The sequence below is a fragment of the Amblyomma americanum genome, chromosome 1 (genome assembly GCF_052857255.1).
Source record: "Amblyomma americanum isolate KBUSLIRL-KWMA chromosome 1, ASM5285725v1, whole genome shotgun sequence".
Lineage (NCBI taxonomy): Eukaryota > Metazoa > Arthropoda > Arachnida > Ixodida > Ixodidae > Amblyomma > Amblyomma americanum.
The window spans coordinates 489152647-489167638 of record NC_135497.1 but is presented as its reverse complement, the minus strand read 5'-3'; the positions used below and the strand labels follow the sequence as shown (position 1 = coordinate 489167638).

The 14992-nt window shown below is 43.8% G+C and overlaps 1 protein-coding gene across 15 annotated transcripts in view; it reads left to right on the top strand.

Annotated features, from left to right (window-relative positions):
- The window catches only part of Sin1 (SAPK-interacting protein 1), a 140166-nt gene that overhangs the window by 7242 nt on the left and 117932 nt on the right, over window positions 1-14992 (top strand). For 4 of the 15 annotated variants that reach the window (XM_077650767.1, XM_077650757.1, XM_077650758.1 and 1 more), the window contains one exon: window positions 4079-4181. The exons of 7 other annotated variants lie outside the window; for them this stretch is intronic. The gene's annotated coding sequence lies outside the window, so the exon portion shown is untranslated. Of the gene's footprint in view, window positions 1-4073; window positions 4182-14992 lie in introns of all 15 variants that reach the window. 4 more of the 15 variants (XM_077650760.1, XM_077650766.1, XM_077650756.1 and 1 more) reach the window with 1 other exon arrangement.

The following is a 14992-nucleotide window of genomic DNA, read 5'->3' as shown; positions in this document are numbered from 1 at the left end:
AGGTGAGACAAAGGTGAGGTGTCACCATCCATTCATTTATTTACTAGATTGAGCTGTTGTTCATGTACAATCGCTGCGTATTAGGATGCGCATCATGCAAAGAAAATTTTTCTCCGTTCGGCAAGCAGGGCTTGCACAGCAGCGGGCGTGTGCTATTAGGCAGTTGTTTTTGCAGCTTGTAATGGCAGTTCCACAAATAGCTTTGAAGTTTGCCTTTTACTTTAGGTGCCTGTTTTGGAGGTACGTGTGCGACACAGCCATTGCAGTGCCAGTTTCTGTACGGAAGTGTCATCTCGTCCATGGGAAGATTAAAACTTCATCGCCACAGCATGTGAATTGTGGGGCTGGCCGCACAACTCTAGTGCTCCGTGGCTGAGAAAGTTGGCATTGTGATCACTTGTGCGATCGCATAAATGGACACGGAGCTGTCATTCAGACTGTATGCTGCCCAACATCCTGGCAGTCGTGTGCCTGTCATTCCGCATTTACAGTATACTCTCCTTAATTCAAACTTCAAGGGACCAGAGATTTTTGTTTGAATTATCAGAAGTGCACCTTAATGTGATCGAAAACTGAATGCAATTTGCTGTATCGATATGTATGCATACAAACAGTATTTTAGTTCTATTTCTCTATGCAAATGAAGCTAAATGCTTTAGTACAGCATAAAATAAGGTGAAAGGTAGTGATAAGTTTGTTTACTCAAGTGTGTTCAAAAAAGTTATCAATAATGCACTGGGGTTGCAATAGAGTAAAAACTTCAAGGGACGAAGAAAAGGTCCAAGTCATCTGAAAGTCGAATGGCTACAAAAAAACACTTTTGCACTCGGCAACTTTAACTGATGCAAAAATAGGCAGTTTTCGTCTGCTTTAAGTGAAAAACTGTGCGGCAGTGATGGTTTATCGCAATTCCGTCATTTTGTAGTGCATGCCGACTGTCGGGGTTGTCAAAGCAAAACTGCTCCAAAACAGTAAGGCCTTCAATGGTGTCCTTCACATGTGCGACGCAATAGCAGTGGGGCCTCCTAACGCACGGTGGAGTTCATCTAATGAGGCTTCACCACACTACGAGCAACTCGTAATGAGTGCGCATTATCGACGCGCAGGGCCACACGGATGGATGCGAGGGGAATGCACATTTGCGCTGGAATGGCAAGACTCCTCCTAAAAATAAAAAAAATACCAGCAACAGGCTAGCTGGCATCCGAACCTGCGTGCAGCCTGGCTTAGTTCACAGACGCGCGTCCAGCAGCCACAATCGTTGCGAACTGGTAGCGAAGCTCAAAAAACAAAACTATGCCGCTACAGGGCAACTCCAACACAGCCCCCCTTTGGGCTGCGTCGAAGTTAACCGGTTGGAGCGGCCAGATTTTCAGTTTACGCAGCACCGCGAAGACTCATCCGACCTTGGTCACCACTCTTTCACACGCCGGGAGCGTCAAAGCTAGGCAGAAATGTTTCAATTAACTGAATTAAAGAGAAATTATGGTACAAATTAAGTGCCATTAAAATGCAGTGAAAATGTAGCCAGCCTATCAAACTATCAAAATATTGTAATTTGTTTGAATTAACCGAAAGTACGAATTATCCAAGTTTAAATTATCTTACGAGTATTGTATATCGATATTTCATTGATTTAGGGCCACTGGATCCGTCCGTACTCAGAAAAGAAAGCAACCAGCCAGTGCAAGCGATGATTTGGCATTGATACCCTGGCACACATCTGCCAGGCTGGGAGCAAGCGTAAGAAAGTGAAACACATATTGAGCCAGCCGGGCTTTAATTTGGAGGCCATTTTCAAGGCTAAGCTACCACTCGCAACGTGTGTGCTTTCACCAGGAGCTGACACCATGTGGCTTTAAAGAACGGCTCGATTTTGGCGACTTGTGCCTGATTCAGTGCGACAAAGAGCAAGAATTTGCTCACAGAGCGCTTTTGACTGACGAGGCCTAATTTTGCAGGGATTTGAATATCAATTTTCACAGCAACCATTATTGGCGCAGTCAGAACCCACACTGGCTACGTCAATGTAAGCACCAAGTAAGATGGTCAGGAAATGTTTGATGTTGCATTTATGACGACCGTATTGCTTGTCCTTTCTTCATCGACGGAAACCAAAATGTGGCTCCAGCATGAACGAGCCCCTCCGCATTGTTCTTGATCAGCTGGGCAATTCATGGATGAGTTCTTTCCTTGCCAGTGGATGGTGGAACCCCAGCCTGGCCTTTTGTAGGTGACCCCATTTATCTCCCTTGGATTTTTTCCTCTTTGGATATGTTAAAAATAAAGCTCTCAAGATGGAACCGGCCAACCTCCTCAAGGTCTGAAGCAGTGCTTAAGAATATCACTTGAAAACATTTCCAGAGCGATGCTTTTACCTGCTGTGAATGCCATGAAAGATCGCAATGGAGGAAAAACAGTTTGAGCACACTATGTAAAAATTGTGTGTTGTAGTCCCAAATGATGCTCCTTTCCTGGGGGATTGCCTGAATCAAGCTGCAACCAACTGAAACATTCAAATATGCAAATTTTATTTATACACGTTTGGAATATGGCTCGAAACTACTAGACATCTAAGACTCAGCAAATGAGACGCGTCTGCTCCTGCAGGCGGCAATGGTACAGAGACGCTGGCTTGTGCTATCAAGTTGATACCACGTAAAAGACAGATATCACACAACTATGTCGAGATACTTGCATCACTAAGCGGGACTGCCACAGAAGCTTTATTCTTTTCACAAAGGTAGCAGCGTAATGGGTAAGAAAAAAAAAAGTCTGCTTTCGGAGGTATGTGCACAGGCAGGGTGCCAGGCCAGTGCCTATCATGGTTCTCCAAATCGACTACGACATTGTTGGCAACGGTTGTCTTTTTTTGTGTGCTAAGCGGCGAAGCAAAAGCTAGTGCTTGCCACAGACTAAGCTGAGCGTTGAGGCTACCTAACCGAAGAAATGGCGACAGATGTTTCGAATTGGACGCCACAGTCATTGCAACAACTCACTAGCGGACATTGAGTTTGCACTAGACATCTAGCACTCCTCATGTGCTGTGTTTTGATTTTCATGTGGGAAAAAAAACACGAGATTTACCGACGCTGGAGGGCTTTAAAGAACAACTTTTTCTTTGTTTTAAAAACTGATCTGGCATTGTATTCTCTGTGGCTACAAACTCTCCATTGGTAAAAACTGCCAAACTTTGATAATTAGAAAGTTAGATAGCTAGCTCATAAGCATGATTTTCACAATTACTGATGTCGGCCACAGCTTCCCGCTGAAGATGCTTCCTTTTTTTCTCGGTCTATTTCTAAGAATTTTTGAAAGTGTTCACTGAAACACCCATGTAATATGCAAAACTTGCTGTTGGATGAGTTGGTTTGTTTCCATGCTTGCAGGACACAATGCAAGAAAGAATGGAGCACAAGAAGAGGACGGTGTGGCCTGTCGTCCTCCTTGTTCTTGTGCTGCATTCTTTGTTGTATGCAACATGCATGCAATATATGGACATTTTTTCCTTCATGATGTGTAGGATAAAAACGGTGGTGCTTTTGAATAAGTGTACACACATGGCAACATTCTAGGCTTGTTTTGTTATGATTTGTAATGATTTGTTAAACGTGTGTATCTTAAGAGCACAGCACCCCCAGTGCCTTCTAAGACATTACTTTGTGGCAGCCAGCTGTGAAAGCGACCAACGCAGTTACGTATGCGGTCAGTCGCAGCAACACATCTGTGGCTTTGCTGCAGGCTACCGCACTGTCTCCTTTTAGATGTAGTTCCTGTATTCACTGAAGCGGCACTCGCGACCGCAGCATTGAATAAGCTAGCAAATGTTCACATGCCTTGAGACGTCCTACAGAAGTAGCCGACTGTGGGGAGAAGAGATGCACGACACCACCTCACAGGCCATTTCTCTTCTTTCTCCTTGCATTGTTTTGTTCTAATTTTGTGCACATCATGGTGAAGGATGTATTCTCTTTGCATGCATCATCCATCGAAATTTTTGCTGCGTCCACAACTGGTGCCAGAGCAGGCAGTGGCAGGACAGAAATTTGATCCAAACTGGCCGCTTTTCGCAGAGCAGCTTCACGGAGAGGCCTTGGCTTTCAGGGAACGCTGAACCCCCATTTGGGACGAGTGGTGGTGGTGCAGGAACTGTCATGGGAATGCATTCGGTTCAGAATGGGGTAAGGATATGGGTTCTGTCTGATCCCCTTGTTCATTTCATTTGCTGGCTTGAATCATTTGGTGACAGGTTGTGCTTTTTTTTATCTCTTTTTAGGCCAGTTTTCTGCTGTCATTTGAAAAGCATGGTAACCTCCTCAGCGAACACTTGAGCTTGGTCTCCGAGTTGTTGGGCTTGTGGCAGCCATTTTGTTTTTGCATTTCTGCTGTCATGTATAGAAAGCTTTCCAGGCTTTCCTGTTGTGTGTAGACCCTATCCGATGTGATGGACATGCTGCAGCATGTTTGTTCAAAACTTTTATTCCGTCTTTTTCTGCTGTCACTGTCTTAGTAGTAGACAGCATAGGACATGTTCACCCGAGTCTAACTGAATGTTGAGGGACAGTGTTTCTTTTTCTTTTCCATCGTGCACTTCACGTTTCATAAAGGCACTCACTGTGCACAGTGGGGAAGATAATCAAAGGTAGTTTTTTTTCATTTGCTGCATAATCATGCAGTTTGTTTTTGTTCTCAGCCTCCACGAGGTTTCTAAAAACTTCGTCTCTTTGCTGCGCTTCTTCAGGTGTTTAATGACGGAGGCATTTGCCTCTTTTGTGAGAGTCCTGAAAGCCGATAGAACATGCACTGATAAAGCATGCACTCGCTCTTACTGACAGGCCTCTGCGGAGTACCACTGCATTTCCAGAGGGTCACCTCTTACTGGCGCTGATAGTCAAAATGAATAGGGCAGTAAATTTTACAGCATATTTGTAGCACATTGACTGCATACCAAATAGTTCTCATTCACAGATCAAAGAAAAGTGTGACTGATAGGCTCATGCCCAACTTTAACTGTTTGCAGCCACATAAATTGAGTTTTTCATCAGGAGGAAACTTTTGTTTAAGGTTTGAGTAAGGTGGATAGAGATTCTGTAGGCCCTTTACATTTGTGCACACACTGTGTTGGCACCGTAAAAGGAGGAGTTAAGGCAGTTGTGAAATAGTTCTTTAGGCACTGATGCCCAGTGACAGTAGCATGTAACTCTTCCCATCTCCCTTCACCCGGCCAGCCTCTCTTCCTTTCTCATTTAAGAACTCTCCCTCACCCCCTTCCTTTCATCTTGGTTCATATAGCACAGTTTCATTCAAGTTGTGCGCTAATTGCAAAGCAACTTGAAATTTCAAGGTGTGGAGGCACCTATGAGGAACAGCGTAGTAGTGGGCTCTGGATTAATTTCCACCACCTGGGACAGCACCAGAACACGCACCATAATCTCAGCACATGGTCGTTTGTGGATTTTGCCACCACAGAAATTTGGTCTCTGCTTCTGCTGCGTAGCAGAAGGCCATAGCCACTGAGCTGCCGCATTGAGTTCCTGACAGCTTTCTGTGGTGCAACACTGATGTTTGGGCCAGTTGGTATCGATCCATCTTGAAACACATTTGTAGCACGAAAAAAGAACGGGGACACAAAGAAACGGGGTCGTGTGTGTTTTCTTCATGTCCCCATTTTCTTCGTGCTGCGAATGTGTTTCAAGATGTTTTTACAGAGATTAGATCAGCAGTTCCATATCATGGCAACACTTCATTTAAGGGAATGATTACTCACTGGCACCCACGTGAGTGCGGGAACATTGCTAGGAAGAAAAGCTACACAGCTTTTTAAGATCTACATAGTTGAAGAAGAGGTCAATCCAGGCCTACCAGTTGCTGACCTAACCCAACCAGCCCTGGTGCAAGGAATAGGCCAAATGACCAACAGCTGAATTCCCCATCCTGATTGCAGTGATTCATGTGGCGAACATTGCTTGCCAGTGTTTGATCAGTTTGGTCTCAAAATAATGCTCTTAAAGTTACTTCATTTTTTAGATTTGCTGGCGGACTAGCATGGCAATACGTGGATGCAGCAATACAGGATGTAATGGGTTCTAGCTGGTGAGCCAAACAGGGCCCTGCCATTACTGCTTGGCCCTTGCACTCCTTTAGCCACTTGGCGACAGGTTTACGTCACCCAGGCTGTAAATGAAGTTTCCTCGAAATGGATGTAAAGTCACCATCACTCGTAATGCATGTGCTCTGCTACTGGTCATGTTATGCTCATAGAGAACATACTTGTGAACAGTCGTTTTTGCTAATGTCGTTTGTATCGCCATGTGGCTACGCTTGAGCGCTGGCACTTTCCATGAGATTTGCTTTCTTCGCCCTGCAGAGCACCGCTCGAGTGCTGTAGGCAAGCCTACCTGCCTTTGTACTAGACTAACAATGGCAGACAGTCTAGCCTACCATCGCAATGTGTAGCAGGTAATTTATTGCAATCTATTCTGAAGCACTGTAGAAGCACGGTTCACACCACGGGCTGCCATGATGACAGGGTGGGATATCGCCAACTTCACCAATCATGGCATGTTGCACCACCTGTGGTTGGCCCTCTCAGATTGAGCAAGAAGGCTATGGAACAAAGATTTAGAACCTTACTCAAGCATGCAAAGCTTAGTGCAGTAGTCTGTGTGGGCACAACCTGAGAGTGTGAACTGTCACAACCGATTAGGGAACCGCATTCTGCAGCACAGGGAGGAAGACAACAGGGGACTTGGTGGAGTATGCTTGCAGAATTGTAATGATTGGGAAAGTGAATTATGTTATGCATAGGTCTGGTCCGAGACGCAAGGTACCATTGTACTAGCCATCAAAAATATCCGAAAATTGAGTACGGGCAGAATGAGGCTGTCTGGTGTGCCTCCTGCCCCACGAAACTACAACTATGTCGGTTGCTTTAAACTTTCATAGATTTGACTTATCTTAATTCATCCAAAATAATGATGGATATCTCCAGAATATGTATAAATGCCGTATCCCAAAATATGGCATCCATGCATACTGCAAGAGAGATTTAGCCACAGATGTCGATATTGGGCCTTCAAGTGTTACACAACAAATTCATGCATGCCTGTTGAGATGTGCGGACATTATCTCTTCAGGTACTGTTGCACCTATGGCTCTTAAAATATTGTGGGAATATCTGGGCAATCCAGTCTGCAAACACGGTTCAAAAACTTTGCCAACCTTTTCCCTTCCCTTTTGCGCACAGCTTTTACCGGACTGGCTGCAGAATGAGTGAGGAACGTGGACTTTTTGAGTGAAATGGGTTTATTATGCAGCTGGAGCACAGTTTAACATTTTCCTCAATTTTGTCCTCTGATGAGCATTTAGTGTAATGTATTTACCAACTCAGTTTTACGGAACAAAACTTTACTGCTGAACTGGATATTTTAATGATTCCTAGAAAAGTATGCAGACGAAGGATTTGATAAAAAGCTCATGCATCAAGCACAAAAGAGCACCAAATTGTAGACACAGCAAAAGAAGGCTTCTGCACTGGCATTCACAAAAGTTCTCGCATATGAGTGCTGCATGGTTGTCCAGTATATGAGTGCTATTTAGTCATTAGCAGTCATTAGCTGTCAACCATGCAGGAACTTAGCTTGCACTAGAGAATTTATAGGACTCTCACTCATCAACAGCAACTGCTGTTGATGAATGAGGGCCCCATAATTTATTACACAGTGCTTACACTAGCCAGCCAGGGCACAACATAAATTCTTGCTAGCGAAGGCAGCATAAAGATTTCTCTAGTCAAAAAGCATCAGGTGATGGCTATAGCATAGTCAAGAAATTGTGGTGAAGCCTGGCCAGATGGCAAAATATCCTGACTCTTTTTCGTGGCACTGTTGACAAATATTTGCTAAAATGTAACAAGTTATTTTTTCTTTTTTGTGTTAGAAATTAATTTTTTCATCTGCCTTTTTTTGTTATTTTGTGAAACTCCCAATTTTACAAACAATCTGCAATCCCTGAAATGTGTTTTAGCTGCATACCTCACATTTGTTAAAGACATGTCAGCTTTGCTTATTAGCAAAAGTGAAAAAGAAACCAAAAATTGGGCCTTGACCTTTGCCAAGTTAAATAATTGGTAACAAAAAAGACTTTCACATTTTTCCATCTCGATGTGCACTCGCTTGTTAGCAGAGAAGAATACTTTTAGAATCATGCTGACAGAAACTTGGTACACACAACAATCGTGCATTTTCCATCCTCCAGGATATCAACTATTCCTTCTAAGTCATCAGGATAAGTGAAAGAGGAGTCATTGCACTTCTAGTGAGAGATGGTGTACATTGCGAGAGCACTGATAGTTTTGCATATTGACATCTGATTGTGAGGCACTGGGTTTAAGCAGTATGCAGACTTCCATCAGGCGATGTGAAGAAGTTGTATTCTTTCGTAGATACATGAGCAAGCCTTCAACGTAATCCTGGGTAGGGATATTAATGTGAACATGCTAGCTAGCATCTACTTACATTGAAAAAGAAATGCAATCAGTGGGCTTACCAACGTGATTTCTAAGCCAAGACGAATTATGCAGGAAAGTACTCCTTTATTAGCAGTTTTTATAACAAACATAAACGTGGACTTGGGAACTGCAGCCACAATTTTCACCAGTATCGGCGCTCATTTGGGCATAATCCTGTTAGTGGAGAAAACATACAATATCTCGAAAAAGGTTCGCCATGAAACCTGTGTTCAGGTTATAACACTACCACGTCCGCGATGCCATCAAGCAGCAAACATGGGCTGTGGATCATTTTATTTTTATTCTATTTTATGAACACTGCAATCACCATGCGGTTATTTTAGCAGGGTGGTGCAAGCGTAATACAATGGCATGCACAGGTTAATAAAACTGATATTTGAATCAATACAAAGTGTGCCATCAAGCATAGGGTTCTGCATGGTCTTGCATTTGTAAGCGGTCGCAGAAAACCGTCCATGTGTTTCACTTGGCTGGCACATGCAAGTGCTTGCATGCTCTTGCATTTGGACTGGATCACACATAGATGAACGTTGATGAAGATACTGATTTGCAAAGCACAGCGTGAGAGGCTGGCAGATTAACACTCTGGGAGAAGGGCTGCTTCGATGGCCGAGTGGCCTAAAGCAGCAGCAAGCAAATCTGATCTGTGTGCGCCGCTGCTGGTTCAAATCTCGCTTGAGGCTGTAAGTATGGTAAGTTTCCTTTTTCTGTTTTCTCAGAGGCAGTAAGTACAACAACAGACAGACACCAGGTTTTCGTTCACCTAGCCATTCTAATGCCAACACATGAAAACTGGTTCTCTGCAGCAAAATGCAGCTTAAGTCCCAGCATAGTCACTCATTACCTTGGCAGTAGCATGATTCTTGAAGTTGACAAATACAGGTACCTAAGTATAACCCGTACAATTAACTTCCGTGGTCTGGACTCATCTCAGATATTTGTGCTTCAGCTTCTGACAAGTTATGCTTTCTCAAATGAAAGCTTAAAAATTCTCCTCAGAGTATAAAGCTTTCGACATATAATGCATGTATGTAGTCCAAGTTAGAATATGCAATGGGACCCTTGCACAAAGGAAAGCACTGGAATGCTAGAATGTGTTCTGAGGAAAGCTATAAGGTTCATATAAAAGACTGGACTCTCCTCCTTTGCTGATGCAAGAAAGTCAGATTGTGCTGGGAAATAAGTCAGTGTGTCTCCTTCAAAAAGATACCCCAGAACCTTCAAAATTGTGTTTAGCCAGCAACCACTAAACGTAAAGGGCATACTACACAATATCTACTGGCTCCAATTTTCACGAAAAGCAGAACAGTTGTAGTGCGCTAGCACTAAGGCCCACACCGATTTCGCTGATCTTTGAGGCCTGCTTGACCTGAAGCAAAATAAACTAAAAGCACTTTCTGGCCACTAGTGTGTTTTGAACCCGTGGCAGCACGACAGATCAGCTTCGCTGGCCGCTGCATTAGACCACTCTGCCATCGCCACAACCGATCATGCCACGTGTTTAGCCTCGCACTGTGCTTTGGATGTTGTGTTTAATCAACTGCCATCTGTGCACAATGGACACACCACTATCGCATTGCCCTCTTAAGGTGTCTTGAGTGGCCTCACAATTTAAGGCCCCCACTCATTGATTTCGCCAATGTTTGTCTTGAAGCCTGCTCGGCCTTGCAAACTGAGCCTCAGACTGAAACCAAAACTGAAGTGAAAGCCAGAGTGCTAGTGTACCTAGTGAATATTTGGCCTAACCATGCTAAATTGTCCATCATTTATTTTCCTTAAAACTGTGAAAGAATGAAGTGGATTACAACCAATTCCTCTTGCATCTAGCAACTTCTTAAAGGAGTGGGAACATCTTTTTTGCCCAGAGTATCCTTTTTCTTAGGGAGGTGCATTTTTTGCCCTTTTTTGTTGGTTCAGTTCCGTCTATTTCGTTGTAATGCCCCTCCTTCTTGTGTGCCTGCAATACGGTTTAGTAGTAGCTGAAGCCATGTCAGGGCAGATCAGAGTGAGCCACTGATCCCTTAGATTTTTGTTGGTTGAATACCACCTCAGTGATGGCGCTTTTGGAGGCTCCACTCACATTTTCCTTCTCACTCTCCAAGTGCACGCCTGGCACTAGCACGTTGGAAGCGGAACCTTTTTGCGGCAGTCCCGATGCAAATGTCTGCAGCAGGCATTGTTTCACAGTGCAGGTGTCACTGACAAACTTTTGTCTCCTATCGAAAAGGAAAATTATAAAAAATAATTTTTTTTTTTTTTTGCGCTAAAAGCCAATCAGTGGCGACAGACTTGCACAGGCACATTCTGATTGTCAAAGAAAGACAGGATCACCGTCTGCTCTTTCGACTCGCAAGTACAGTCTTTGTGAAAAATATACACCCCAAGAAGGTTTCCTTCGAAGCGCTGTAGCGGGGCTCTTTAGCACATTTGACTGGCCTAAGCTTGGGAGGGTTGAGGAATTAAGTTCCTGTCGCCTTCGGAAGGTTAGGATACCTGAGTATGCAAGAGAAGTCACGCTGCAGGGCTCGGAAGCAGACCCCCTGGGCTGTATACTTTTCACAAGGACTGTACTTGCAGGGGGGCATAGTGCCACATGCAAAGTGTTGACATCATTAGTTGCCAAAAAATTCGAGGGGCAGCTGCGTGAGGCGAAAGCCTTTCCACACGACTTTGGCTGCTACTGTTGCTGTCTCTGTGAATTGTCATTAATGAATTACTAATTAATCAATCACTAATTATCACTTAAAAATTACTAAAATCCGGCACTTTCCCATCCATTCTGTTTTTTTTTTTAACTGTGCCGTGACGACTTTCGGTGGACGTGACGTCACACCGTTTTTTTCGACACAATTTTTGACTATAAATAATTAACTAATTATTTTACAGTCATCAAACTTGGTTTCTAGGTTCGTTCTTTTCCTCCTCTATCTGATGCACCCATTCTTTTTCTCCTATCTTTATTAGTTCCCGAGTTATTTTAGGACTTCCGGTGGATGTGATGTCCCACCGTTCCCATGGCTTTATCGACGTCTGCGCTATTTCGACGCAATTTCGACATTTTTGGCTATAATTAACTAATTACTCTACAGCCATCAAACTTTGTTTCTAGAGTAATTTTTTTATCCTCTACGTGAAGCAACCATTCTTTTTCTCCTATCTTTATTAGTTCCCACTAAACGAAGCGTCACGGACGGACACGATCGTGGCCGCGAGCATGAGCCATTAAAGGCTTTCGCCTTAATAAATGAAAAAACAGTGTAGCACAGGATTGTGGGTAATGCACCTGTTTACAAGTTGCCTACAGGATACATAGCTGGGAAAGCCAAGCAATGACTCACAGCCAGGAATTTGGGGAAGGTAGGAGATTTCCTCTGTCTCCACATGAAGCCAGTGTAAAGTTGGCAGATGTGGAGCAGATTAAAAAGGAACCAAGAAGTTACTTGTGTGGGGCAAAGGCTGAAAATGTTCACAAGGATGTGTGGCACGTCTGGCCCCCAGCCATTAACACCCCTTGCAAGTGCCAGGCCAATGGACAGGTGACAAGAAATGCTGTGCACTGGCACCTACCAGGTGGCAGACGTTAAAGGTACACTAAAGAGGAATCTGAACTTGTCCCTTTACCGCGGGAACTCTATCTACACGTTCCGGGCATTCTTAGAAACTTGGAATTATTGTCCTGTGCGGCCAATTGCCCTAAATAAATCGGATTAAACGTCCCAGCTCCCGCTCTTTTTTTGAACTCAACGCGGTAGGTAGGAGGAGTCAACCAACGCGTTAGCCAGTCCCGTGACAGCTTACCGCTCTGCCATTGGCGGAGTGATACGTAAATCAAAGAGTTTATGTGTATTTTTATTTTCGTGGGCCTAATTTGCAGCTATATTGTCTGTGACTGGAAATGTTTATTCACAGAAACCTAAAAAACGAAATAAAAGCGAAAGCGAAGCCGTCATGGCCGTTGACGCGTTGGTTGACTCCACCTACCTACCGCGTTGAGCTCAAATAAAGGCGGGAGCCAGGACTTTTAATCCAATTTAATTAGGGCAGTCGGCCACACAGGATAACAGTTCGAAGTTTCTAAGAATGCCCGGAACGTGTAGGTAGAGTTCCCGCTGTAAAAAGACGAGTTCAGATTCCTCTTTAGTGCACCTTTAATAGATGCGGAAGGCACACAACATTCTTCACTCTAAACTGAAGGGAGGAGCAGGAACAAGTGTTGTCTTTGCCATGAGGAAGTAAAAGGATTAGTGAATGTGGTCGCTCAGTGCCTTGGAGAGAGAGTACCAAGACTGAAGGAAATGATGCGGGCTATTGAAATAATATCTCTATCACTGCTGTATCAGATTTTTGGTTTAGGGGGTTTAACGTCCCAAAGCTACTCAAGCTATGAGGGACGCCGTAGTGAAGGGCTCCGGAAATTTCGACCACATGGTGTTCTTTGACGTGCACTGACATCGCACAGCACATGGGCCTCTAGAATTTTGCCTCCATCGAAATTCGACCTCCGTGGCCGGCATCGGACCCGCGTCTTTCGGGTCAGCAGCCGAGCGCCATAACCACTGAGCCACCGCGGCGGCTCATTGCTGTATCAAAGCGTGGAACATATAAAAGGCCTCTTGCAGGAGAAGAAATGAAAACAATTGGATCGAGAAGATTGCACAGTGCCCTAGTGTAGTATTGCATGGAAGATGAATACAGTGTGAGCAGTGTGAGCTGAACCCACCACATATACACTCAGAATATGTGCCGTAGGTATGTTGACCCTACAATATGACTATAATGGCGCCTTTAAATGCTGAGCATTTAGAGTGGCATTGGGAAATGCCAAAGAGACAGCCAGCTTGTTTTTTTCTTCTCTTTGTGGTGAAGTAACTAGTAAAGTAATATGGAGAAACACAGAAGTAATGTTCAACGGTCTCAGAAGGGAACAGCAGTTCACGATAAGTAGCGAGGTGCTGGAAATGGCTAAGAAATGCATCTAATTAGAGCAGCAGGTAGTGAACGCACCTCCAAGCCACAAGAGTGAAATAACTAAAAGAATATGATTGGGTTGGAGCGCGTTTGGAAGGTACTCTGAGATCATGAGTGGCAGTTTATCATCACCCGTCAGGGTGGCGCAGTAGTTAGGCGCTTGGTTACTGGTCCGGAGTACCCGCGTTCGATCCTGACCGCAGCGGCAGCGTTTCGACGGAGGTGAAAAGCAAAGGCGCCCATGTGCTGTACAATGCACCATTTCCTTGCCCCAAAAACCAATTTTCAATTTCAATTTTCATTTTATCATCATCATTTATTAACCGTTGGGGGGGGGTTGGGGGGGGGGGTGGGATACAACATCAATACAGAGCATATGGTCAGTAGAAAAACGAATTTATATAAACATAACACGAAGCAAAGAATACGTCGGGGTGATTACAAAAGGATAAAGAACAAAAGGTCAGTATAAAAAGAATAAATCAGCATAAATATAAAACATAGCAAATAACTTGTCATTCAAGAAGATGGCTCATCAACATTGCCCAAAACTTGTCACACTCATTGGCGAGTGGTTTGGCAGCGGATTCCACGCCTCAGGAGCAGTTACGAAAAAAGGCTTATTAAAAATGTTGGTGTGATTGTGAGGCCGTTAGACACATTAGAATTAAACGGGGAGAAGCAAGTTTTCTCAGGGAACTTTAAATTTTTTACCCACTGCTTTGCTTGATTTTTCATACTTTCTTACTCCTGAGAGGAAGGCTCTGGCCTTTATTGGATTGGTTGGGAGCCTCTAGTCTAGCCCAGCCAAGGATGGCCGCTGAGGTTACTCAACTTTCTTTAAAGCTTTCACTATTACCATTTTAAAAGTTTCTTTCCTTTGTCATTACTAGGTAGTATGAACTAACATTTTCGTCCCTCTGCGCCACCAAATGTTTTTTCATGTATTAGTAAAAATCTACAGAAAACAATTTTCCTGTGCCTTGAACTTGGCGCATGATAGCCTTAAATGCTGATGTGCCACTAAACACAACTCAGAATTAAACAGGCAGCGTGATGTACGAATAGGAGGAGTTGTGAGTGAGCCACGCAGGTAGGGGATATTGTAATAAATATTGTGGAATAAAACAAATGCACAGCTTTGCATCCGAGAGCCAAGGTGGTGACTCCAAGTGATGATTTCATTAAGATGTGTCACCACCTTTCAGAAAAAATCTACAATTTTAGTCCAAAACATAGTTCTTTTTGGCTTATATAGCTTAGGTAAATAGAGCATTATGTATAAAAGAGTGTTTTGAGAAAAATGGGTTTAAAGATTTGAAACAAATGTGTAGGTAATAAAAAAAATGCGATGCATCTAAAATTCACTACGCTCATAGCTTGGGCCCTCTTTAGATGCAGGACAGTCTCCTTTTGTGTGAGCTGAAACATGAATTTTTTTTCCCGGCCTGTTTCACGTCCACCTTCCGCATGCAGTCGCAGTCACTGTTAAGG